At 44.8% G+C, this 27,721-nt stretch overlaps 1 pseudogene; it reads left to right on the top strand.

Moving 5' to 3' along the window:
* The first annotated feature begins 8,466 nt into the window (after nucleotides 1–8,466).
* LOC125136758 (cyclin-dependent kinase 1-like) overlaps nucleotides 8,467–27,721 on the top strand; it is a 42,986-nt pseudogene continuing 23,731 nt past the window's right edge.

Below are 27,721 nucleotides of genomic sequence, written 5' to 3'. Positions count from 1 at the left end.
ATTGCCGTGAGCTGTGATGTAGGTCACAGATGTGGCTTAGATCCCACATTGCTGTGGCTGTGGCATAGGCTGGCAGCTATAGCTCTAACAAGACCCCTAACCTGGGAACCTCCATATGCTGCAGGTGTGGCCCTAAAAAAAAAATGAATTGCTATATGCTCCAGCAATCCCACTCCCGGAAATAAACCCAGACAAAACTATAATTCAAAAGGATACATGCACCCCTATGTTCATAGCAGCACTATTCACAATGCTTAGACCATGGAAACAACCTGAATGTCCATCAACAGATGAATAGATTAAGAAGATGTGGTATGTATATACAATGGAATACTACTCAGACATTAAAAAGAATAAACTAATGCCATTTGCAGCAACATGAATACAACTAGAGAGTCTCATACCGAGTGAAGTCAGAAAGAGAAAGACAAATACCATATGATATTACTTATATATGTAATCAAAAATATGGCACAAATGAACCTATCTACAAAACAGAAAGAGACTCATGGACATAAAGAACAGACTTGTGGTTGCCAAGGGTGGGGGGAGGGAATAGAATGGACTTCAAGTTTGGGGTTAACAAAAGCATTTAGAATGGATAAGCAATGAGACCCAGAGCCTAGTGTATAGCCCAGGGGACTTTAGCCAATCTTTGGGGGTAGAACTTGATGGAAGATAAAAAAAAAAGGAATATATACATATATATGTGTATATATATATACATATATATGTATATGTATATATATATATATGTAAGAAGACTGGGTCACTTTGCTATACAGCAGAATTGTACAACATTGTAAATTAACTATACTCTAATAAAAAAATAAATTTAAAAAAAAGAATTGGGGAGTTCCCATCATGGCACAGCAGAAATGAATCCAACCAGGAACCATGAGGTTGCAGGTCTGAACCCTGACCTCGCTCAATGGGTTAAGGATCTGGCATTGTCCTGAGCTGTGGTGTAGGTCACAGATGTGGCTTAGATCTGGCATTGCGGTGGCTGTGGTGTAGGCTGCCAGCTATAGTTCCTATTCGACCCCCAGCACTAGCCTGGGAACTTCCATATGCCATGAGTGTGACCCTAAAAAAGCAAAAAAAAAAAAGAAAAAAAGAAAAAAGAACCTGCCTCTGAAAAGTGAAGAGTTTTGAACCCAATATTTTTTTAACCTGCCTAACTCTCCTAATGAAAAGAGCTACTCAAATGCTTTTTATGCGCTGGACCCTGTCCCAAGTCCTTTACACTCATTACTTCTGTAAAACATCAAAACAAGTCTGTAAGGTATTGTTGGGGAAGAAAGTTTTGCCTCTACCCTTCGTGGTTCTTCTGACTGGTCTAATAGTTAAATTGACGTTGAGACAGATTTACAAGAGAAACCCTAATCTAACTTCATAGGTATAGGGCTCCATAAAAATATGAGGCCCAAGTAAGAGTTAAGCAATCGAGGTTTATATGCTCTTCTGAGAAGAACAGCATAAGAAGTAGGGGCCTGGGACCTCAAAGGGGAGGAAGACAATTCATGGGGAGATGGAAGAACAAATGTTTGCCTTGCCAATCTGAGAAGTCTTCCTTATGTAAAACAAAGTTATTTTTTGTAGGTCTCTTTCTGGTGCAGGCTCCCTATCTAAATTCTTTTAGGCAGTTAAGGGGAAGGTATAAAGTAAAACTTCCTGAGTCTTGCGTTTCTTAAAAACAATCAACCTAAAATAATTCTCATGCCAGAGAGACACGTATCAGGGTGTCAAATCTTGCTCCCTTCAGTAGTAACATTCTGGTCCTCCGTTACAACATGTGGGCTCTTTCCCAACATCAAATAATTCTCTGACACCAGCTGGGACTCCTACCATTCAACGCAAATCTAACAATATCAGGAGACAGCATCAGATCCCACTAGTTAAATGTTCAGTCCTACAAAACTGCTCCCTCCCTCCTCCAATTTCAGACACAGGTTGCAAGCCCTGTTGCCCCCTGTACTTCTGACCAACTGGCTATGGATTGGAAATTCCCATTACCTCCTCCTTCAATTTGATTAATTGTCTAGAGTGGCTCACAGAACTCAGAGAAACATTTTACTGACTAGGTTATCAGCTCATTAAGAAAGAATATAATTCAGGAAGAGTCCAATAGAAGAGATGCTCAGGACAAGGTGTGGGGAAAGGGCACAGAGCTTCCACGCCTCTCCCAGCACATCCTTCTCCCAGCACCTCCACGTGTCCACCAATTCAGAAGCTCTCCAAACTCCATCCTTATGGAGATTTCATGACATAGGCGTAGTTGATTAAATCATTGGCCGCTGGTAATTAGCTCAATCTCCAGCCCCTCTCTCTTCCCAGAGGTCAAGAAGTAGGATTGAAAATTCCAACCCTCCAATCACATGGCTGGGTCCCAGGCAACAGCCCCCATCCTTAGATAACCTAGGGGCATTCCCAAAGTCACCCCATTAAAGTAACAAAAGATACCTTGATAGCTCTCTCATCACATAGGAGATTCCAAGGGTTTGGAGCTCTGTGCCAGAAATGGGACACAGATTGAACATATATATTTTTGCTATAAATCACAGGTATGTAGTAGTAGCATGCCCTTACAGATCAAGGAGGAAACCAAAGCCTAGGGAGGTAAAGAAACTTGCCCAGGCCGCACAGTTGTAAGTAGGAGAGTTGGAACCAGCATTTGAGTCCAAACGTCTGGCTGCAGAGAGTCTGCACTCTTAACTGCCAAGCAAGGTTGATGTCAATTCCTATTAACAGATGAGGAAGTGCAAGATTCATGTCACAATGATGTGGCTCGATAGCAGCAAATTCAGGTCTTCTAAGCCAGGCTGTTCTCACTATTCATCTGATTCCCAAGTTCCAAAGCACATTTGAACAAAAATGAGGACAGTGAGGATCTAACTGCCTTCTTTCTACTAGAATCCAATTCTCATTCAGACATCCCATCTCTGCCCTCCACTCTCTATTCTTAAGCCCTCTGCTCTTTAAATGGAGTGAAAAAAATTAACTCCATCGATGGGTTTTCTCTGTCTCCTCCTCTCAGCCTCACCAACTCAGTCTTCAGTCTGCCACCATAAATCACTGGCAATTCAAAAACTGGTTTCTGAGAAAATGGGCCTTCGTGGCTTGATGGATGTGTAAATTTCCATCTCCTCCATACGTCTCACTTTTCAGAGGGGGAAAAAAAAATCTTTATTGGCGTTAGCTCATTTATGAGTTTAAATAAAAACAAATACATCTCTATTGACTGCAGTTATTATGCTCAGTTTCATGCAACGTAAGTGCTTCAAATAAAAATAGATTGGTTGGAGTGAGTATGCATCAGTTCCAATAATGATGCAGCCACTTTCTTTGGCATTTGCATCCCGGTTAATGTCTCCCCGCCTGCAGGAGGGGAAGCGCATTGCTGCATGGAGCTTTTAGGCTCCACTTTCTGTCTAAATGCTCCAGGTAGGTGTGAATGTTTATTAGTGTCATGAAATGCATCTGGCAGGCAAAGTCTGGCCTCTGCAGAAGAGACCAAAGTGAGGATGGGCCAGATCAGGCAGAAAATACAAATCCTATGGCATATGAACCTAACACCACCCATCAAGGGTGTATGCAGCACCTACTGCATGCCTGTCATCTGAGCAAGGGCCAACCAAGGACTGAATATTTAGAATTATTTATGTAAGCTTATCCGCCGGGTTGTACTTTATCAAGGAAAACATCGTTCTATTTTGATCATCTTTGATTCTCTTAGGTCAAAGGCATGGGCCTGGGCATCCGACTACCTGGATTCAAACCCCAGCTCCACCATTCAAACAGTAAGCAAATATTTATGGAGCATCAACTGTATACTAGATCTTCTTCTAGATGCTGAGGCTACAACACTGAGCAAAGTCTCTGTTCCTGTGACACTTACATTCCAGAGCAAGGGAGGTTTAACTCTGAGAAAGACACGCCTCTTGAACCTCATATTCTTCAGCAGTAAGATGGGGATAATAGCACCTACTTCGTGGGGCTGTTGTGAAATTTAAATGATAAAACTACTCTGATGTATTTAGCACAGTAAGCGCTGAATGTCAGCTCCCAGCATTACCATTTTCAGTAAGGACACTTACATGCAGCACTTTTAAATCCCTTAGCCTCTCTTCTTTTTCTAGCCCCTAAATGCAGCCAACAGCTTGATGTGGCAGCTGATAGGCTCATACAGGTACAGCCTAACAGCTCATGTCTAAGACTTCTCATCTTCTACCCTATGGCTCTTCTGCTCATGCCAAGCCTTGGCACCCATATATATGCCACCTGGAACTACAGTGGAGTTAGCATGTAGGGGAGGAACCTTAACCATGGTGCTGTGGGTTGAACTGCATCCCCCCATAAAAAAAAGATATGCTGAAGGCTTAACCCTCTGTGACATAATAAATACACAGTATGTCCTAGTTTCCTGGCATGAGCTCCTACAACCCTTGAGATCTTCAAAATCCTCAGTGTCATTTTGTATGCTTTTGAGATGATTGGTGCCTGGGGGCTCCTGGATAGCCTCTGGATGGGGGCTGGTTGTCAAGGGAACCAACTGCATGATTTACCGGACTGGAAATTTCAGCCCCACCCACTCACCCCCAGACTTCCAGGGAGGGGAGAAGAGCTAAAGGTTAAGTTAATCACTAATAGCCAATGATTTAGTCAATCATGCCTAAGTAATGAGGCCTCCATAAAAATCTCCAATGTCCTGGCTTCCAGATTAGGGAAGTCTTGGAGGTTCCAGGAGGGTGGTATGTTGGAGAGAGCATGGCAGCCCTGCACCTCCTTCCACCTGCTTTGCCCTGTGCATCTTTTCAAAGCATCTGGCTGTTCCTGAGTAGTATCCTTTCAGCATAAACTGGTAATCTGGTTAGTAATCCGCTTTCCTGAGTTCTGTGAGTCTTTCTAAGAAATTACTGAGCCCAAGGAGGGAGTTGTGGGAACCTCCATTTATAGGTGGCCAATCAGAAGCACAGGTGACAACCCAGACTCATGATTGGCATCTGAAGCGGGAGTAGTCTTAGGGAACTGAACTCTCATCCTGTGGGAGCCAAGGCTACTTCCAGTAGACAGTATCAGCATTGAGTTAAATTGTAGGGCACCCAGTTGGTGTTGCAGAATTGCTCAGTGTGAGGAAAAAAACACTCACGTTTGGTGTCAGAAGTGAAGTATTGAGAGTTGAAGGAGAAACAGAATTTTCTCCTTTCACCTCAGTACCTGTAAATGTGATCTTATTTGGAAATAGGGTCTCTGTAGATGAAATCAAGTTAGGATAGAGATATACTTAATTAGAATGGTTCCTATATTCAATGACTGGTGTGAAGAATTTGGAGACATGACACAGAGAGAGGAAAGAGGGTCATGTGAAATAGAAGCAGAAATTAGGATCATGCAGCTACAAACCAAGGAAAGCTAAGGATGCCTACAACCGCTAGAAGCTAGGAATCAACAAGGAAGAATGCCTCCCTAGAGCCTTCAGATGGAGCATGGCCCTTGCCAATAGATTGACTTCAGACTTCAAGCCTCAGAACTGACAGAGAATAAATTTCTGGTTTTGTGGTGATTTGTGATGGTAGCCCAAGAAAACTAATACACGTGAGGTATGAAAGTGGATGCATAGATGCTCCTTCCTTTCCCACCTGGAGAGGTGGTTCTGGGATATGTTTCATATGACCTCTCAGATGTGCCCTGGTGTCCATCACCCAGACACCTCTATTTGTGGCCAATACAGGAGTGCATCCTCGTTGGGGCTCTCCCTCCTTCCTAGTTTTACTTTTCCTGTCCCTCACTCCTGCCCCCTGAGATCACCCCACCCCCCACCCCAATTAAGGACTTCCACATAAGCTACTTGTCTCAGGCTCTGATTTCTGGGAAACTGACATTAATGCAGCTGGTACCTGCTTGATACATAGTTGACAGTCAATAAATGTGTACTGACTGACTGAATAAACAGATGAAGATATAAAGGAATACCCAATCCTGCCCTCAAGGAGCTTGCATTAAACTACCAAAACAAAACACATTCACAAACATAATATAAGGACATAAACTGTAGGGGCATTTGGAGGACAAAGAAGAACTTGAAATTCACAACTGCCGGACTGAGTACACATGGTGGGTGGAGCAGCAATTTCTAACATTTTCTATGGCTCTGCTCTCTGGCCCCTCCATGCACATATTGGTCAGGGTTCTTAATTGCAAACAACAGAATCCACTCTGATTAATTTAAGAAGAAAAGAGATTTGTTTTTTGTTTTTTTTTGTTTTTTATTTTCCCACTGTACAGCAAGGGGGTCAGGTTATCCTTACATGTATACATTACAATTACATTTTCCCCCCACCCTTTCTTCTGTTGCACCATGAGTATCTAGACAAAGTTCTCAATGCTATTCAGCAGGATCTCTTTGTAAATCTATTCTAAGTTGTGTCTGATAAGCCCAAGCTCCCGATCCCTCCCACTCCCTCCCCCTCCCATCAGGCAGCCACAGGTCTTTTCTCCAAGTCCATGATTTTCTTTTCTGAGGAGATGTTCATTTGTGCTGGATATTAGATTCCAGTTATAAGTGATATCATATGGTATTTGTCTTTGTCTTTCTGGCTCATTTCACTCAGGATGAGATTCTCTAGCTCCATCCATGTTGCTGCAAATGGCATTATGTCATTCTTTTTTATGGCTGAGTATATTCCATTGTGTATATATACCACATCCTCCGAATCCAATCCTCTGTCGATGGACATTTGGGTTGTTTCCATGTCTTGGCTATTGTGAATAGTGCTGCAATGAACATGTGGGTGCACGTGTCTCTTTTAAGTAGAGTTTTGTCCAGATAGATGCCCAAGAGTGGGATTGCAGGGTCATATGGAAGTTCTATGTATAGATTTCTAAGGTATCTCCAAACTGTTCTCCATAGTGGTTGTACCAGTTTACATTCCCACCAACAGTGTAGGAGGGTTCCCTAGAAAAGGGATTTGTTAAAGGATAGTAGAGAGCTCATAGAATTTCCAGGAAGGCCAGTCTCTGAAGAACAGTATCTAATCACATCATAAGTGTTTCTACAGGAAATAAAAAGCCAGGAGAAAAATAATAGCCACAAATCATATTCTGCTAGCTGAGCAAACCAGTCCCTGGATATAATCTGGAAAATCCAGGAAATCCACAGGGTGGCCTTGGCTTTGGGGAGATCACTCTAATCCAGAGGCGAGCCAAGAAGAGGGAACTGAACCCTTCAAACCTCAGCACCCTGGGGCCCTGGATTAAAACTCCAGGCCCTCGGGGTAAGCTGATTGCAATCTCTTGTCTAAGGCCTTCAGATGTTACTAAAACGTCAGAAGCTTTCCCATCAGATAAGTAGTTAAACTAGGATAGCAGCCCAGGGTCCAGGTCCCTGATGCTCAAACCCTTGATGTGATTTGTGAACAAGCAAGGGCAGCATCACTGAGCTTGTTAGAAATGTAGAATCTGAGGTTCCACAAGAGTGGCTGAGTCAAAATCCAAGGGTTAACAGGATCCCCACTTGATTTCTGCACAATAAACTTTGAGATGCACCGGTCCCTTTCCTGAATTCCAGTGGTTTCCAAACCTAGCTCATCATTAGGCACTGCCTCCCCACTACCTTCAGGAATTTTTTAAAATGTAGATTCCCAGACTCCACTCCAGATGAGCTTATCGAATAGGCCTGGAGTGGGCCCAAGTCACTGTGTTATTGTTTTTAATTTCCTTGGAGGATCTCAGGATCACCTAGGTTTGGAAACTGCCACCCTCCAGTATACAGCTCTTGGTCCTCAATAAGCATGCTCTCAATTGGCACTGGCAATCTCAAGAAAGCCAGGAGACCAACATTCTTGGGAATCAGCTGGCAAACACACAGGTGCCTGGTCCCGTCCCAAGATTCAGGTTTCAAAGGGTCTAGACAGAGCCATCATAAGACTGTAGGAGGCCCAAGGTACCGTTACTGTGGGGGCACCAGCCCACCTCATAAGGAACAAAGGCATTTTCTTCTGACTACAAACATCAATGATTTGTAACTACACGAAAGCGAACTGACTTGTGGTTGATGAGATGACACAGTTACATTTTCTTAACATTTAATTAAACATTCATTAATTTTGATTTTGCAATTTTCTTCTTATATACTGTGGCCAGTATCTTTTCCTCCTCAGAGTGCAAATGTTTCAAAAGGCCCTAGAACAGCTTATAAGCTTTTCCATCATGCCCTGTGCCTGAAGCACTGAAGGGATAAAATGACAGGGAGTCTGGGAAGGGCTCAGGACTCTGCATTTTAACAAGAACGACCCTAGAGAGGTGGCCCTCAGACCACGCCTTGACCACATTTGACCACTGGCCTTGAGAGGAATGAGGGTGACCTCTAGAGCAAGCCTGCAGTAGGACTGGCTGGCTAGACAGAAAAGCCGGCTGGGCTGTGGGAGGAGGGACCGCGAGGGCTACGCTGACCATTGGGAACACCCCATGACTCCAAAGAAGCCCCTGACCAGGGCATATCCACCCAAAGATCACCTAATAAAAGAACATGGTGTGCAGGAAACACTGCAACTGCCCGTGCTATTCAGCACTGCTCAGATTCTGTCCCCAGGACCACAGCTGGGCCCCTCCACCAAGAAAAACCAGCTGAACTTGAAAGGATCAGAAGAGTATTACGAAGTGCATAAGTGGACAGTTGTAGAAAACAGGATTATTTCATTTGGAAAAGGGAAGATCAGATGACCCATGATAGTCTCCAAGCAAATTATGAATGATCATGTAGCCCTAAGGCCTCCCTGCCTCAGCCTGGGCATCTGGGCTTGGCAGGCCGCCCAGCAGAGCAGGCCTGCCAGAGCCTCTTTGTAAGGTCTGAGGATCTTTCCAGGAGAGCTTACAAGCCATAGAAGCCCGAGGTCGGGAAGGAGGGATGACGCTAGGCAGGCTCTCAGACCTCACTCAGCCAGCCAGCCCTCAAGGGGACCAGGTCTCAAGTCTGGAGGGTGGGGAGAATCCTGGAAATAAAAAGTGAAAAGAGACAGCTTCAGAGAATATCTGAGATCAGAGCAGATGCAGAATAGCTTTAGGACACTACGTCCCAGCTGAGTGAGACCCTAGAAGTATATGCAAAGAAATTTCTCTGCCCTCACCTCACCAAAGCAAGCTTCAGCACAGACTCGGGAAGAGTCTTGGTGGCTCAAGAGCTTCAGAGAAAGGATGGACAGGCCTGGAGACAGATCTTGGGAAGAATAGTGGTGTCCACTGGCAAACAGTGGGGGGACCTGACAGGCAAAAGAGCTCAAGGATTCAAGGGAACCAGAGCAACAGCTGCAGAACTCTGAGGCTGCAGATCAGCTCTGATGTGATGGCTTAAGACCCCTGCCCCCAGGCACTTCCAGATGTGTCAGGGACGAAGAGACTTTGCAGGGCTGAGGTCCCAGGTAAGCAGGTAAAGTCAAGAGGCAGGAAGGGAAATAGGTCATGGCCATCCACATGACCCATTAGTACGCTCATACCCTTAAGGCCTGGGAAATAGGCTGCCACCGGGGTGAACAGTGAGTGGTGGTGACCAGATGGCCATCACAGGATCAAACAGGGAGCTTAAAGACACTGACCTTGATACTTCCCTGAATGGCAGATGTCCTGAGTACCTTGAAGAGCAGTCTCAGAGTCTACAGATGTGAACAAAACCAAGAGAGAAAGGAAGCAATCAACACTTACCCTACTGACAGCTACAGACCCGGCTGGGTGATTCACTCATCTCATCCTTCCCACGCCTCCAAAGAAAGGCATTGTTATCCTCTTCCTCAGGGTGGAAACAGGCCAAGAGAGATTTCATCTCCTGCTCAAGGTCACACAGCCAGCACACATAGGAGCTTGCATTGAACCCACTTGGGCTTAACTCCAGAGCACAGGTTCTTAACCCCTGTGCTGTCTGTGCAGCTCTGGTGGCAGAACTAATGAAAGAGATGGAAGCAGTCCTGCTGTGAACACCTGGTCTCTGAGGCTACAAGGAACTGTGTCCATAAAGCCCGCATAATACACTAACGGGAGACATTCATCCTCTATGACACTGCTGAGGCTGAGTGGCACAGAGATCAGAAGATAAGCACATTCTATGATCCACTTTCTACCCACAGCCTACTGAGCTTCCACGACTCCATTGCTTACATCCTTCTGCCAGACACTGTCTTAGGGACCCAAGAGCCCCAACGTCCAATGAGCTAGTTGTGCCAGCTGCCTAGAGACAGTAACAGGCAGTGACCTCCATACAGCCCCACTCCCCAACACACACACACACACACACACACACACACACATGCACGCACCAGACCCTCTCCCTTCCACTCTGCACCATTCTCTACCCCCATAGCACACACACTAATGGTGACCCCATGTTTGGCTTCTTCTGTCACCCTGGCTTAAGGACTGCAGGGCCCTGTAGCCATGGGAACAGATGTTCCCATCGCACATGGCTGGACTTGGATCTCAGCAGTGATGGACAAGCATCATTGACCAGGGTAGATGGGCAGCTGCAGGGAATGAGAAGGAAGCACCAGCTCCCACCCCATTTGCAGAACAGTTGCCACCTCCCTTCCAAGGCAAGAGAGGGCAAGGACACTTCAGACAGCTGTGCAAGCCCACCCTGCCCGCTCCCCGCCATTGTTCCTTGGCCGAGAACCTAGAAACACAGAGGCACAGCTGCCTGCCAAGCACCTTGCATGGCCCCATTGTTTCTCTCCCCTCCTTTCCCCCTCACCAAACATCTCTCTGTGCTTATTCTGCTGTGACGGAATGACCCTTTTATTACTGCATGGCATTACTATTGTGTGGATTTATACCTGCGGTTTAAGAAAGTCACCAAACATGCTACCAAAAGGTCATGGAGAATGACACAGTAGAATGTGTGTTGGTCATACCTGAATGGAAGGACTACCCCTGATTTTTATTTTCTTTCTTTCTCAGTATATTTTATTCTCCTTGTACTACTTATGTGCGTTTTTATTCTTTTAAAGCCAACTGGCAGGTCATGGCTGTGGGCCCTCTTTGTGTGTTGAAAATGAGGTCCTTCAGGTAGATCATTTATAATAACAAACCCCACGGGCCACTGACTACCTAGGGATTAAGGTGTCCCTGGGCTTGAAGTAAGACTTAATTAGAAAGAACCAGAAGAGAGTAAAAAATAGGAGAGACTCTGAGACCCATGAAGAAAAGGTGGCTGGGGTAGGGTCAGAAATCCGTATGCGATAAACTGAACATATTTGTGTCTCTTATACGCATCTGTTCCTTTGGTTTCCTCTAAATGCCCTAAAAAAAATCTCAAATCTCTGCATTTTTTGGCTGCATTAAAAAGGACTAAGGAAGAGTTCTGCCTGCACTGAGGCCTGACCTTTAAAGAAGGAACAGCACATCCCTGGAATCATGGTTTCAGTGACCACGGGGAACCCCACCCCCCACCAGCAGAAACTCAGGGAGCCCTTGAGTCACACCATCCTTCCCTACTTGCAAGGGTCTCCTAACAATGCTGATATTTTTGCTTTTGTTTTAATAAGGATTATTAAACTAGTGTGGTTAATAAGTAACATGATTCATTTAGGTGAATACATACATACATATCAGCCCCCCCAAAACACACACACATGAACTTTATTCAACACAGCTGACTATTTTCTTCCCTCAGGAATACTCGTCGGTGACCACAAAGCAGTTTCCCTCACCGCAGCCTCCAAGAGGTACCTTCCACCTGGTTGTTTGTGAATGTCACCCCTTCAACCGCCACAGACCTGAGGTCAACAATCTACAACCTGCCACCTGGTTTTGTAAATAAAGTGTTACTGGAACACAGCTGTGACCATTCACTTATGAGTTCTCTGTGGCAGCTTTCACACTAAATAGCAGAAGCGGGTGTTTGCAACAGAGACTGTAACACCGACAAAGTCCAAAATATTATCTGGCCTTTTACAAGTTACCCATCTTCTGCCATAGATGAAAATATGGATGGTGCATCCCGGAGTCATGTAATGAGCAACCCTAAGGGAGATTTAGGCAGGGGAACCCAGGATAGAAACAGGACCCCCAAACCCCTCTCAGCACATTTACAGGCCTGCTCAGCACCCTTCCCTAGGGCTACCAGAACCCAATGATCTTGGCAGAGAATGTAAAACTCAGGAGTGTGGAGTCAGGCTGACTTGGGAATCATAAAGCAAGCCTTCTGGGATTATATTTCCTCATCTGCAAAATGATACCCATAATAGAATTTCTCTAACAGGAACATCAGAGAATCAAATGAGGAATTATAAGTTACATGATTAACATGGTACCTACCCACAGAGCAAACCCTCAAAGAGCGTCAGCTCCTGGCTGCGGCAGGGTGGTAGGATCAGGAACAGCTTTATCTTCAGCCAGCATGGCTTCACCCTAGTGAAAGCACCATCCACTTCCTACCTATTGAGACTGCGGGAATGAAAGGCAAGACCCCAGAGAGATTTTGCTCAGAGCCTAGCACTGAGAACCCACAGGGAGCGTGGAAGCTGCCTTTGGCTGCTGGATACCTGCAGCAAGGTGTTCATTCTCTGGAATGATTCCAATAAGAGATTCTCTCAGGAAGATCAGGTCCCCTAATTGCATATCACACTTGCATGCACACACACCTACAAAACGAGAGAGAGAGAGAGACCTAGGACATCTTTGAATTCCTTACTGTGCCTAAGAATGGAGGGGCCAGAATTATACTGGAAACACTTGCTGTTTCCTAATGTCTTAGGAATTAGGCTCTAAATTGGTTTTTAATTTTAATTAAGTGAATTTGTAGACTGTTCTGTGTGTGGGGATCCAAGCGCCCTGTCACAAATGGGCAATCACTTCATTCTACAGACTCCACTAGGGCTCTGAAGGCAGATCACCTCACCAGAGGAGAGGGGCTGTTCTAAAGAGGCAGGCAGGCAAGTAGGATGGGACAAGAAACATGGCCTCTGGCGATGTCCAGATCAGAGAAGCTCCTACATAGTCTGCCCTTCTGTGTGAGGCCTTACACAGTGAGCTGCTTTTCCACAAACCCTCCCTTTTCTTCAATGCCTCCTTAATTTGGCTCAGTTAGCTGCTAATACACTTTTAACTCCTGCTAATTTCCCTTTATAAAAAGAGGTTATTGGCCAAACAAATCGGCAGTCCCAGCTGAGGGCTGGAAAACAGAACTCTGAGACCACATTTTCTCAGGTCTGAGAAATTCTTAGTTATAAAAGTCATCATTACTTGGAGTTCCCGTCGTGGCTCAGTGGTTAACGAATCTGACTAGGAGCCATGAGGTCGCGGGTTCGATCCCTGGCCTTGCTCAGTGGGTTGGGGATCCGGCGTTGCCATGAGCTGTGGTGTAGTTTGCAGACGCGGCTCGGATCCCGCGTTGTTGTGGCTCTGGCGTAGGCTGGCATCTGCAGCTCCGATTCGACCCCTAGCCTGGGAGCCTCTATATGCCACGGGAGCGGCCCAAGAAATGGCAGGGAGAAAAAAAAAAGGAAAAAAAAAGTCATCATTGCTTAATAATAGCTCTTGGTGGAGGAGGAGAACAAACCACTCTGCCTAAGGTATACATATTGACTGCGAGACACGACCTGACTTCAGATACATTAAAACAGGAGTGGGGGTGGGGGTAGTTCTTAGAATAGAAGAGAAACTAAGAAAAATTACAATAGCCACAATAGTTACAATTTATTGAGCAGCTACTATATTCCAAGGACTGTGCTAGGTGCTTTTCTTGGATTTTTCTCATCAACTCCCTGCTCCCTTTTAAAATAGATACCAATCTCCCATTTTACAGATAAACACTCAGAAAGCCTCAATTCCTAGAACAACAAAGAGCACCAAAGTAATCAAATCCAGAGCAGCAAAGCTCTATACATTTTTTTACTTCTCATCACTCCAAGAATTGGCTCCAGGGTTCCAACGGAGACCTCAGCCAGAAACCAAGTCCCTGAAGAGACACCAGCCTAATCCCTTCTTCCAAAAAGAAGAGGCCGCACTGCGCAGGTACAGACACTTGCTGACGCCTGTGCTGTCCCTCCCACTAAGCACTCCAAGTCTCCCTGTTCAATAAAGCATTTAAGAAAATGCACTGGTATGATGCTATCGAAACCAGAATGGAAAGAGACTGGGAGAAGCAGGTGTCAACAAGTCACAGTATGATGGTGGGGAAGGCAGTCATAGCTCCCTCTCTTACACACGAAGATGGCAGGGGAGACACCGCCACCCCACCCTGGCAACCTCACCCCTAGAGGAGTGCCCTCCCCCTTCTCTGTAAGCTCCCTCTTGTCCCTTGCCTTCCTCTAAGGCAACCTCCCCCACAATCCTCAGGAGCTAGGGCAGGTCGAGCTGGAAATTAGCTTCAGTTGGTCTCCTTACTGCAGATATCAAGCAGGAATCTGATCAATCCAGCCACAGGCAGAGAGAGAAGTGATCGATTCCAGCCCAGCCAATATCCCCAGCTTTTTCTCTGCACAGCCCATAGGCAGTGTTGTAAGACCTGTGGGAGCAGGGTAAGGACAGTGCTTGAAGGAGGCTTATAGTTACCCCTAAGTAACTGACTTGTCCTGGGACTCACCGTGTCCTCTAATTGGCTGCCTCCTTCCTGGACAGCCCTAGGAAGGGAGGCATGACAAGGGGTGAGGCCATCCCACTAGCCCTGAACCCTATTTTTGTGCATGTTGTCATCCTGATTTTCAGATAAGGAGGAAGTCACCACCCAGGGTATACAGGAAGTGGCAGAGCTTAGACTCAAATCCAGGTCTGCCCAGCTGCTCCTAGCTTCTTCCAGTTTAGTGTAAATATCACTCATTAAGCACTGACTTGTGCTGCTATACACAGAGCCCTGGGCAGGGAGATGCAGGAACACAGAAATGGATGGAGTATGGTACCTATCACTAAGAAACATCAATCCACTGCTGCTCTAGTTCCCATACCTGTCTGCACCATAGAAATCACTGGGAGAAAATATTTTAAAATAAGGATTCTTAGCCCCCATTCCAGAAAATTCTATTTCTGAAAGTTTAGGGAGGGAGTCAAGAAGTCACTACTTTTAAAGACTCCCCATGATGGATGGACTATGACAGATGAAATAGGGAGAAAATTTTACTTAAGTCACTCTGAAGAGATTTTTACTTTTCAGTATTTTACAGATTAAAGAGTTATGATTTTAAGAGTTTGCATTGTGGCGCAGCAGAAACGAATCCAGCTAGGAATACAGGTTCAATCCCTGGCCTCGCTCAGTGGGTTATCAATCCGGCATTGCCATAAGCTGTGGTGTAGGCTCGGATCTGGCATTGCCATGGCTGTGGTATAGGCCAGCAGCTGTAGCTCCGATTCGACCCCTAGCCTGGGAACCTCCATACGCTGCGAGTGCGGCCCTAAAAAAGAAAAAAATTTTTAAAATGGAGTTATGATTTCAGTTCCAATATAGAAAGAATATTTTAAAAGTATCTAGTCCATATCTTTGTCTTTAGACAGTAAAGTCGTGAAGATTTTATTTTTAGATTTTTCCTTTTATTTAAACAAAACACTAGAGAATGACTGCATGTTGTTGCTTATATAACAAATACTGGAGAGAAAATACACCAAAATTAACAGTACGGTTGTGTGAAACTAAAGAGATTACAGGTGATCTATTTTCTTTATAGTCCAAATTTTGTATAATGTGATTTTTTTATTTTTTGAAAAATATTAATTGAAGACTAAAATTAAAAGTTATATAAATTAAAAAAAAAAAAAGATTCCCCAGGATGGAGGTGGATAAGTAAAGGGGAAACTTTTGTTTCTTATTAATACACAGAAACAAATTTAAATATTGAGATTCTATGAGTGACATTTACTTTGGGGGGAGGGGGTCAATAGTTATCAAAATTAAAAATTATTAAAATTTTTCTAATTAAGCAAAGGCATCCTCCTAGAGATTCTGAAAGTGAAGCCAGGTTTGGGAATTGACATTATACAGTGCTGTCTCCAGCACTTCTTAGGAATTAATGCCTACTTTGATAAGAGACTGCAGTGGAGCAGAGAGCAATGTAGCTGACAAGTTCATTCATGCTAAGATTTTAGAGGTTTAAATAAAACCTTACAGAGAAAGCACTGTTTACCACCCCCACACACACAAAAAAAAATAAATTTCTAATGGTAAAATATAGGCACCAGTAGAGCCGTTTTGAGGCAGAGGAGTCTTCCAACTTCTTCAAATAGCACAGCAGCTGTATGCAAGAAAGAATCAGGGCCTAAACGAGTTCCAGGGGGCCTTGTCCAGAGCTGAGGGAGGAACCAGATGCTTCATCACTGACACAAGATGCTGTTTATGCTTCAGCTTTATCGAGTCACAGGGAGGGGAAGGCCTAGTGATTTATAGGCCAACCACCTGGTGGCAGATGGGCTGTCTGAGACTGCTGGCCGGCTCAGGGAGGCATCCACCAAAATAGCTATTCATCCTCAAATCAACCACCTAAGCCAGGGCCCTCCACCAGGAGAAGGGCACCACACCAGGACCAGCAATGGCCTCAGAAGGTTCCCATTGGTCCATGAGATTGAGCATCCAGCCCGTATCTAACTTAAGGCCGGGACCTGGAGGTTGCAAAGAAAAAGCCTATCACCCCTATTCTCAGGCCCCTGTGATCTGTCTGGGGAGAGAAGACAAACCCCATGTCAAACATGAAGACAAGATAGGGGAGAGTGACCAGCTGAGTGACTCCTAGAAACCACACCTAACCAGGGAGAATGGAATAATTTAGCAACAGATACCCTAAGTGACAGCTAACACCTATAAAGGTGCCATGTGCCAGGCATTCTTCTAAGCACTTCACATGCATTAATTCATTTAATCCTCAAAGCAACCACAGGACAATGGGCAGTGAGCGAAAAAACTGAACTATAGAGATGTTAAGTAATTTGCCCAAGTCACACAGCTGGCAAGTGCTGCAGCTGAGGTTAAACCCAAGCTGTGCAACTGTAGAGCGCTGGTGTGTGGGTAAATACTTAGCAACTGGCTTTCCTGGGGATGGAGCCCTGTTATATTTGCTGTATTTGCTTGGTATAAATACCCCCGCCACAGCCAATTTCAAGCTACTAATGCCATGCCCTTGAACACAGAGCAGGGAAGAGATGGGCAGTAGCATACCACCAAATGTGTGTCTACTACACAGGTACAACAGACACAGCTTCGAGAGTGTAGATGATAATCAAATGCAGTCAACGTGATGAGTTTTGAGTACTTACTACCTTCGCTTTTAAGAAATTTGTAGGTCATAGAATTTAATTTTTAATAACGACTGGATAATCAACTCACAGAATTCCTAAAATTTGGAAGTTGGCTCTCACAAGCCAATGCACACTAGCTCAATCATACCCGGATCCAACATTATACAAGGCATTACAACAGAACCAAGACTGAAGAAAGCAAGAGGGCTCAACTGCTATTCCGAGGGGATTTTACATGGGAGAAGAATGAAGCAGTCACATGCGGAAGACCAGATTTAAGGTCACTTTAAAGAAACTTTTTAACATACAGAGCTGTCCAAAGATTGAATTGACTTACTGGGTAGATACTGAGTTCCTGATCACCAGAGAAATCCCAGCAAAGACTAGACAACTACTTGAAAACAGGAGAGAGTATAAGCTCCAGATTATTGTCAGATTAGTGTTTCACAAACTACACTTTGAAACTTAATATTGAGTCATAAAAATCAATTTTATAAGTTATAGTGTAAGCATTTTTAAATGAAATAAAATAGAAAATACAGGCATATTACAAGTAAATATTGGAGTTCCCACCATGGCTCAATGGTAACGAACGTGACCACTATACATGAGGATGCAGGTTTGATCCCTGGCCTCACTCAGTGGGTTAAGGATCCAGCGTTGCCATGAGCTGTGGTGTAGGTCTCAGACGCAGCTCACATCCTGCTTTGCTGTGGCTGTGGTGTAGGCCAGCAGCTGTAGCTCCGATTCGACCCCTAGCCTGGGAACTTCCATACACCGCAGGTGCAGCCCTAAAAAGCAAAAAAATAAAAATAAAAGAGTAAATATTTCTTTGTAAAATGTTTGTTATGCATTTGTTTATTTAATACGGATGTGTATATGTATGAATAATATACATGCATGCATAGTGGGTCATGTAGAAACACATGTAGAATTTTTTTATTATTAGTCATGATTAAGGAAGTTTAAAAAATATTGGAATAAATGGTAAAGTCCCTCCTACCTCTGAGATTCTATGATTCCATATCTTACTAACTGTCATTTGATAGGCAGTTCCTCTCTCCCCAAAGGGTAAAAATAGGGATCTGGACAGGTCACCATACACATCTCCAGCCCCTGGACTTATACCTGGTCCACTGAATCCTTAAAGACATGTTCAGTGAAGGGGACAGTGATGGAAATGAGCATTTAAAATGTTTTCCCACGGGAAGTTCCTATTGTGGCTCATCGGAAAGGAATCTGACTAGCATGTATGAGGATGCAGGTTCAATCCCTCCTGGCCTTACTCAGTGGGTTAAGGATCAGGCGTTGCCATGAGCTGTGACGTAGGCCTGCAGCTGTAGCTCTGATTTGACCCTAGCCTGGGAACCTCCTTATGCTGAGTGTGTGGCCCTAAAAAGACTATACATACATACATTTTAAAAAAACATTTTCCCTCCAAGAGTGGGAATTCACCCATGTGCAATTAACCCAGGAAGAAATAAACCTAAAGTAATACTCTTCTATTGCATCTTTCCGCCAGGCTGTCCCTCAGGGAGTAAAAGTCCTCTGCAGAGCCCATCCTGACCAAGGGAAGCACCACCAGAATTGATGGGTGGAGACAGGCAGGAGAGTGGCTCACGGACGGAGACTGACAAAAGCCTTGTGTGGAACGTTTGCCTCGAGTTCCTCAGAAAAGAGGAGGAATCCTCTGTTGCAGGAAGAAGGGCAAACTTACTCCCCGCGTGAAGAAAGAGGCTGGGAAGGTGGCCAGATGTGGGGAAGTAACAGAGAGTTGAGGGAAGGAGAAAGGAGCAGGCAAGGTGAAGGCTGTCTGTTGTGTCGTCCAGAAAAACCACACAGTAACAGAAAGACAACAGTGCCCAGGATTCGGGTACTTGCAACGAACTGCTTGCTTTAGACCCATTTTCCCCTCTAAATTCTAAATCCCATGAGTACTGAGACTCACTGGCTGGTCTGTCCCTACCGCCTCCTCAGAAAGCAGTAAATATCTGCTCACTTAGCAGATGAGTTTATGAAGGTGATGCCTATTTTAACAGGGAGTCTTACTGCATACTCTAAACCAGACTGCCTCCCACTTTGAAAATCACTAACAGATCTCAGCCCCCAACAACACTGGCACTGGACAAGGACTAGAATCCATTCCTTCAACAACTATTTTGAAGACCCAACTATGCCAAGCCCAGGGCTTGATGGGGTGGCCATGGGCTTCTCCTATATTCACAAAACTGAGTCCAACAGGCCAGTCTGCCCAAATACAAAGGAGAAGGCTCAGCTCCCAACCTATTCAAAGAACTGACTGCAGAACTTTGCAGGCCAGCGGGAGTGTGTGTTCCACCTTTCCCACTCGCAGCTCTCTCAGCTGTACCTAGGGAAGTCCTGGATAAGGCAAAAAAACACTGGCTCTCGGGGCTAGAGCCGAGTTGAGGATACTTTGCAAAGAAATGCTACAAGGCAGATCTAGCTGCACCACACACACATGCCCCCTGCCCGAGGACACTCTTCCCTGGAGACCTGGGATGCACTGGTTGCAGGAGGGAGAGGAGAGCAGGCCTGCAGAGCAGACCTCCCCAACCCAGGGTTCAGGAAGCCACATGGCTCAGTGGGAGGAAGGCAGCCTTGGAAGACCAAGAAGCCAGTTCTCAGCTTTTGACTTTGTCCTTAGCTAACTGGGAAAGTTTCTGAACTCCCCTGAGACTCAGTTTCCTTGCCGGTAAAGCAGAGATACCATGATCTACCATCCAGAGTCATTATAAGGAGTCATGAAGATAAGTGCCAAACATACAGCACACAAAACATTAGTGGCTAGTATAAATATTGAGCACTAGGCGACAAATGTGTACTTCACCCCAGCCACACCAACACTAAGGAGCCTTTCCTGGGCAAGCTGCCGGCACTCCCTCCCCTGGGCAACCAGGGGCAGTGATCGGAACCCTGCCTTCACTTCACCTTCTCTTACCTCCCTGGGCTTTTGCTTACACTCCCTCAGGGGGACCTGCCTCATGGTGCTGGGTATGTTCCCTTTCTTTCTTTCTTTTTTTTTCTTTTCTTTTCTTTTTAGGGCTGCACCCACAGCCTATGGAAGTTCCCAGGCTAGGGGTCGAATTGGAGGGACATCTCTCAGCCACAGCCACAGCATCACAAGATCTGAGCAGCATCTTTGACCTATCCCACAGCTCGGCAAGGCTGGAAACCTGACCCCCTGAGAGAGGACAGGGATGGAACCCACGTATTGGATACTAGTCGAATTCACTTCTATTGTGCCACAGTGGGAACTCCCTATTTCCCCCTTCTTGCTCCCTCTCCTTTACTCGTTTTTCTGTTCAAACCTTCTCTTCTAATTTCCTGGGTAAAAGAATCTTTTTCCCTTCTTCCCCAAATACCTAAGATTGTTCCCCATCTCACTCCATGTCTCAGACTCCGGGCAAAAGTGAAACTAATTAAAAAAGGGAGAACTGTCTAGTCTTATCAGGTTTACATACTTTTCAAGTGTTCTGTCCACTTATATTAAAAACAGAAAAAACACTTATGGAGCCAAGGTTGGAGATCAACAAGAAATAGAATTAAGGAGGAAAAAAATACTTACCCATAAACAATAAATAAACTCAGAAAAAATAAATAAGCTCAGCAAAATTGCAGAATATAAGATCAATATACAAAAATCAATTGTATTTCTATATACTTGTAATGAACAATCTAAAAATGAAATTAATAAACAACTCTGTTCACAATAGCATCAAAAAGAATTAAATACTTAGGAATAAACTTAACAGAAGAATAAGTTTATTCTCTGAAAACTACAAAATATTAGAACAATTAAAGACCTAAAAAATGGAAAGCCATCCCATGTTCATGGATCAGAAGACTTAATATTGTTAAGATGGCAGTTTACCCCACATTGATCTACCAATTCAAATACCAAAATCCATGCTGCCTTTTTTGTAGAAGTGGATGAAATGATCCTAAAATTTATATGGAGATTCATGGGATACAGAATGGCCAAGATAATCTTTTTTTTTTTTTTAATCTTTTTTTTTTTGCCTTTTCTTGAGCCACTCCCGCGGCATATGGATGTTCCCAGGCTAGGGGTCGAATCAGAGCTGTAGCCACCGGCCTACACCAGAGCCACAGTAACGGGGGATATGAGCTGCGTCTGCGACCCACACCACAGCTCATGACAACGCCGGATCCTTAACCCACTGAGCAAGGGCAGGAATCAAACCCTCGACCTCATGGTTCCTAGTTGGATTCGTTAACCACTGCGCCACGACAGGAACTCCAAGATAATCTTGAAAAATAAAGTTGGCAGACCTATACTTCCTAATTTCAAAAGTTACTTCAAAGCTACAGTAATCAAGACAGTGTGGCACTGGCATAAGGATAGATAGATAGATCAATGGAATAAATTAAGTGTCCCAAAATTAAATTTTTGTCTAGTATACATAGGTATGCAATTAATGTTAGCTATTTAGAGAACTCTTCCCCATTCCCTTCCTACCAATGGCCTTGGGTGTTTAGCTCCATGTGTATGATTCTTCCAATGCATTTGGCCAGGGTATTTCTTGATTGAAAATAAAACTGAAACTCCCCTGTCAATTCACAGTGATTTTTTCTTCTTATAAAAGGGAAAAGAAGAAAATAAAAAAGCACAAAAGACACTAAGGAATAGGCATCCTGAGCCAATACTATGAGGTGCCACACTAACTTCCTTCACACAAAAGTAGTAAGGTGCAAGCCAACCCAAGGGTCTGAATCATCCAACATGGATTCTAGGACTTAGTTCAAAAAGTCTGGACCTCCTAAAACCCAGGAATACAGCCCCCAAGTTTATGCTTCTAAGTCAGTCAGGACTGCTTCAGCTGCAAGGAGTAGAAATATGACCAACAGAGGCTTAAACTATAGAGACAATTATTACTTACTAGACAAGAAGTAGAGGTAGGTGGTACCAGGGTAGGCACTCCAGCTCAGCCGCAACTTTGGGACCTGGTTCCATCAATCTTTTTCCATCCTCCTTATGTTATTTCCCCTCATAGTCACCTCATGGCCGTCATTTTCCAAGCATCATATTATCACATGGCAGTATTTAAAACATTATTTTAAAAAGAGAGCAGCAGCATATATAAATAGCTCACACAACTCGACATCAAAAAAACAAACAACCCAATTTAAAAATGGGCAGAAGAACTAGATAGACAATTTTCCAAAGAGGAAATGCAGATGGCCAAAAGGCATATAAAAATATACTCAACATCACTAATCGTCGTGGAAATAACAAATCAAAATCAAAATGAGGTATCACCTCACACTTGTCAGGATGGCTATTATCAAAAAGAAGACAAATTGGAGTTCCCACTGTGGTGCAGTTGGTTATGAAGCTGACTGCAGTGGCTTGGGTCACTGCAGAGGCATGGATTCAATCCCTGGTCCAGTGCAATGGGTTAAAGAATCCAATTGCTGCGGTTGCACGTTAGACTCAAACCCTGGCCTGGGAGCTTCCATACGCCATGAGAGTGGCCATAAAAGTAAAAGACAAAAATAACAAATGCTGATGAAGATGTGGAGAAAAGGTAATCCTTGTACACTGTGGCAATGTAAGTTGGAACAGCATGCAGGTTCCTCCTCAAAAAACTAAAAGGAGAACTATCATATGACCCAGCAATTCCGCTCTTTGGTGTACATCCCAAAAAAACCAAAAAACGCTAATTTGAAAAGATACATGCAACCCAATATTAATAAAAGTATTACTTACCACTACCAAGATATGGAGGTAACCTAAGCATCCATCAGCAGATGAATGAATAAAGAAGATGTGGTATACATACACAATGGACTACTACTCAGCCACTTAAAAAAATGAAATGTGGGGGTTCCCACCATGATATAGCAGGTTAAGGATATGGCTTTGTCTCTGTGGAGGTGTGGGTTTCAATCCCTGGCCCAGGAACTTCCATGTTATATGCTATGGGTGCAGCAAAAAAAAAAAAAAAAGAAAAAGAAAAAAGAAATTTTGCCACTTGTAGCAACATGAACGGAGGGCATTATGCTAGGTGAAATACGTCAGACAGAGAAAGACAACTACTGTATGATATTACTTATGTGTGTAGTCTAAAAAAAATACAACAAACTGGTGAATATAACAAAAAAGAAGCAAATTCAGAACAAGCCAGTGGTTACCAGTGGGGTGGGGAGGAGGGGCAGAAGAGTGGGAGGTAAAAACTATTGGATGTAGGATAGGCTTGAGGATGCATTGCTGAACATGAGGAATACAGCACAAAAATTGAAATAACTATTAAATAGAAAGTAATCCTTAAAAACTGTATAAAAATGTAAACTTTTTTTGAGATTATGGAATTTTTTAAGATTTTTATTTTTTATTATAGTCAATTTATAGTGTTCAGTCAATTTCTGCTGTACAGCAAAGTGACCCAGTCATATATATATATATACATACACACACATTATTTTTCTCACATTATCCTCCATCATGTTCCATCACAAGAGACCAGATATAGTTTCCTGTGCTATACAGCAATAAAAAACATTTTTAAAAGAATAGCATAAGTGGCTTTTTCCTTTTATATTTCTCTCATCAGGAAGGGAAGGAAACGTCCTTCCCAGAAGCCACCAACAGTCTTATTCTTACAGCTCACCGGCCAAAGCTTGGTCACTGTAGACAATCAAGCAGAGAAGGAGAACTGGAGTTAACCTACCCTGATCCCATCTTAAGCACCATCCCAGATTTACTTGGCCTGTCTTGCTCAAGGAGAAGGCTCTAACCATTACTACTTTCAACTCATCTCCTGATACGACCACACCAGCTCAGCCTTGCTGAAAGTGAGGGCTGGGTTTTGATGGGGCGCCTGCCACACACCAGCAGCCCTGGCTCCCAGGTCCCCCTCTGGGACCATGGAGACTATGGCTCCTACCACTGTTTTGTCCTTGTGCCCTGTGTGATGATATTAAAAGTTTCTCTGACTAAGGGCCATGGCAAAAAAAGTTTGAAACCACCTATACCTCCTTACCTTCTTCACCCAAAACTCTGAGCTGAGGAGACACGCACTGAAAAATGTCCCAGACCTCCCACGGGTAGGACACAGTGAGAGAGACCCAGAGACAGACAGCTGTGGGTCTCTTTCCACACACGTAAGCTCATGTCATGACACACTTCCTTCGCAGAGCGTTAAGTTCACTGAGAAAAATTGATCAGTTCTCTCGTTTCTTGCCTGTTGTTCAACCCTTTTGACCTGTCTCTGCAGGCAGCTGCCCCCCCTCCCGCTTCCAGCCTCTGTGGAGAATTGTGAAGGGTACAAAGGCTAGCTGGCAGCCAAGGTCAAGCCCCACTTACAAATCACGCTCTGGCCAGGCCTGAGGCAAATTTTCACCTGGTACTCAGAGAGCCAAAGCCTTTAAATTAATCTCAAATCTGTCAGCTCCATCATGTTCCCATGGCAGTGGCTGGGAGTGAACTTAACGCTCTGCGAAGGAAGTGTGTCATGACATGAGCTTACGTGTGTGGAAAGAGACCCACACCCAGGGCCCTTGAACAGGGTTCTGATTCAGCTCACACTTGCCCTTTTTCTGCTGGGGCCCCCCAGCTCACTGCCCTTTCTCAGCCTGGTTCCCACAGGCACCCTTCCCTTCTTGACTCTTGGCATGTTCCTGCTAACTTCTTTTATCTCCTTCACTCTCTCTAGCAGTCTCCCTTCTCTGTGATTCCCAAGTGGGTGAGAGTGTGAGCTCCAGGGTCCCACGGCTGGACCAGAGTTTAAGCCCTGGGTGCACCACTTGGCTGGGTTTCCTGGGCAAGTCGCTTGACCTCTCCATGACTTGGCTTCCTCATCTCCAAATCAGGATGATAATGCCTTCCTCCCAGGGCTGCTGTGAGGATAAAAGGAAGCATTGATGGGTAACATGTTTCAAGCAGTTACAGAAGGCAGACATTGTTCTAGATTTATAGATGGCCTCAACACCCATGTTTAAAGCAACCTCTGGAATATATAGGTGCACAACTAATGCTAGTTATGGTTATGCCAGTAAAATAAGGGGCACTCCTCCCTCTTCCCCTCACCCGACAGGGAATTCATTCATTCATTTACTCAACAGTCAACTGCTGCCCTTCCACTCTTGGGCTGGCTCAGGGCTGAAGAAGAGGAGGCACTGCACCAGCCCAGAATTTGCAGACTGGCCAAGGCTTCTCCTTCTCTTGTTAGGCTGATCGATGACTGTTAGGGCCTAATCAGAATTAAAGTGTGTTGAGGGAACTATATCATTACTCAGCATGACAATATTTTGATAACTGCATCTCCAATCAAGAACCAGCACAAGCCACTCTCCACGGAGCTGGCAATAAATCCTGTTGGGGGCACCCCAAACCCGTGGGTGGCACAGTATTTATCCGCGTTCACTACACAGAGACTCTCTCCTATATCCCAAGTAGAGAAGGAGAAATGAAACACATGGGGAGAGGCGGTCCTGGGCAAGGCAGACAGTGTTGGACTGGAAGGCCAAGGGCCTGAGAGTGGGAACTCTGCCACTTGCCTGTGGTTTCATAAGGGACCCTTCAGGTCTCTGCTTGCTAATCCCTAAAATAGATAGAGCAATCCCTACCCCCTAAGAAACACTGTGAATATTAAATATTAGTAAAGAAGGGACGGAGTTCCCGTCGTGGCGCAGTGGTTAACGAATCCGACTAGGAACCATGAGGTTGCGGGTTCGGTCCCTGCCCTTGCTCAGTGGGTTAACGATCCGGCGTTGCCGTGAGCTGTGGTGTAGGTTGCAGATGCGGCTCGGATCCCGCGTTGCTGTGGCTCCGGCGTAGGCCGGTGGCTACAGCTCCGATTCAACCCCTAGCCTGGGAACCTCCATATGCCGCGGAAGCAGCCCAAAGAAATAGCAGAAAGACAAAAAAAAAAAAAAAAAAAGAAGGGCTATGAAATGCCCAACATGCAGTGTCTATGGAAGGAATGAGCATTATTTGTGGGGTTTTTTTTCTTTCTTTTTTGTCTTGTTACGGCTGCACCCATGGCATATGGAAGCTCCCAGGCTAGAGGCTAGGGGCCAAAGCAGAGTTGCAGCTGCCAGCCCACGCCTACACCACAGCAATGCCAGATCTGAGCAACTTATACCATAGCTTGTGGCAATGCCAGATCCTTAACCCACTGAGCAAGGGCAGGGATGGAACCTGCATCTTCATGGATACTAGTTGGGTTTGTTTCCACTGAGCCATGATGGGAACACCCTGATGTTGTTTTTTAATACATGGCAGGTGAGCTGAGGACAGAGACTGCGAACCATGGCCCCATCCAGCCCGCAGCTGTGTTGGGTTTGGCCATGCTCTGTGTGGTGTGTTTTTCAAATGTGGACTTGTTGCCAGCATTTAAAACCCAGGATGTTTCACATAAAAAATCCGGATTTCTGGCTTGTCCTAAAAATTGTAAGATCCAGCAATAATCAGCCACAGCTGAACTGCGTATGCCCTTTCAGCCAACATCAGGAAAGAGGTCCATGTACCAGAGACAGCACCCCAAACACATGGAGACCTCTCCTCAAACACACATGCACGCACATACTCACACACAGAGCCCTGTTCACTCACTCACTCACCTGAGTGACCTGGGTCCTGTGTTTGAGGCTCCTAGTCCACTGGTAGGACCTTAAGCTGTAAAGACAACTGGACCTGGATGCTAATTTCAGCCCAGCCACTTTACTCCCCACGTGACCCTGAGAATTACTTCACTACACTGAGCTTCGGTTTCCTATTCTGCTAAATAAGCATACATTCATTCAACAAACATTCCTTTCTCTTTTTTTGTATTTTTTAAAGTATAGTTGATTTACATTGTTGTGCCAATTTCCGCTATACATCATATACACACATATATATATGTATTCTTTTGCTCCTATCATCCCCCATCATGTTCTATCCCAAGAGACTGCACACAGTGCTGTATAACAGGACGTCTCTGCCCATGCATTCCAAATGTAATAGTTTGCATTTACTAACCCCAAACTCCCAGTCCAGCCCTCCCCTCCCCCCTACCCCTTGAAAACCACAAGTCTGTGAATCTCAGCAAACATGTCTTGAACACCTACTCTAGGCCAGGCATTCAACGAACAAGATAGACAAAGCGCGCACACACACACACACACACACACACACAGGAAGATAATTTTCTGCTTATGACCAGTGATCTGAAAGAAGTAAAAACATGGTAAGGTTCTAGAGAGGACTGGTGGGGGTTTGAATGTAGGGGCCCCTTTAGCTAAGGTGGTCAGGAAAGGTCTTACCAAAGAGCTGGGGGAAGTGGTACTCGCGGCCTTGGGCAGTTTGGGGGATTAAATATGAAGCACTTCACACCTGATGAGGACATGGCTAGTCAGCCTCCTCCCCATCCTCTGTGCTGGGTTTCTTTAGGAGGCCTAAGAAGGAAGGAAAGAAGGAAGAGTGGGGGAGAGGCAGTTCCCAGAAGCAGGTGGGACACAGGCCTCCCCGCCCCCACCCACCAGCCCCTCTCTTTCA

This window comes from Phacochoerus africanus, chromosome 9, assembly GCF_016906955.1.
Source record: "Phacochoerus africanus isolate WHEZ1 chromosome 9, ROS_Pafr_v1, whole genome shotgun sequence".
Classification (NCBI taxonomy): Eukaryota; Metazoa; Chordata; class Mammalia; order Artiodactyla; family Suidae; genus Phacochoerus; species Phacochoerus africanus.
This window is presented reverse-complemented; position numbering and strand designations above follow the sequence as displayed.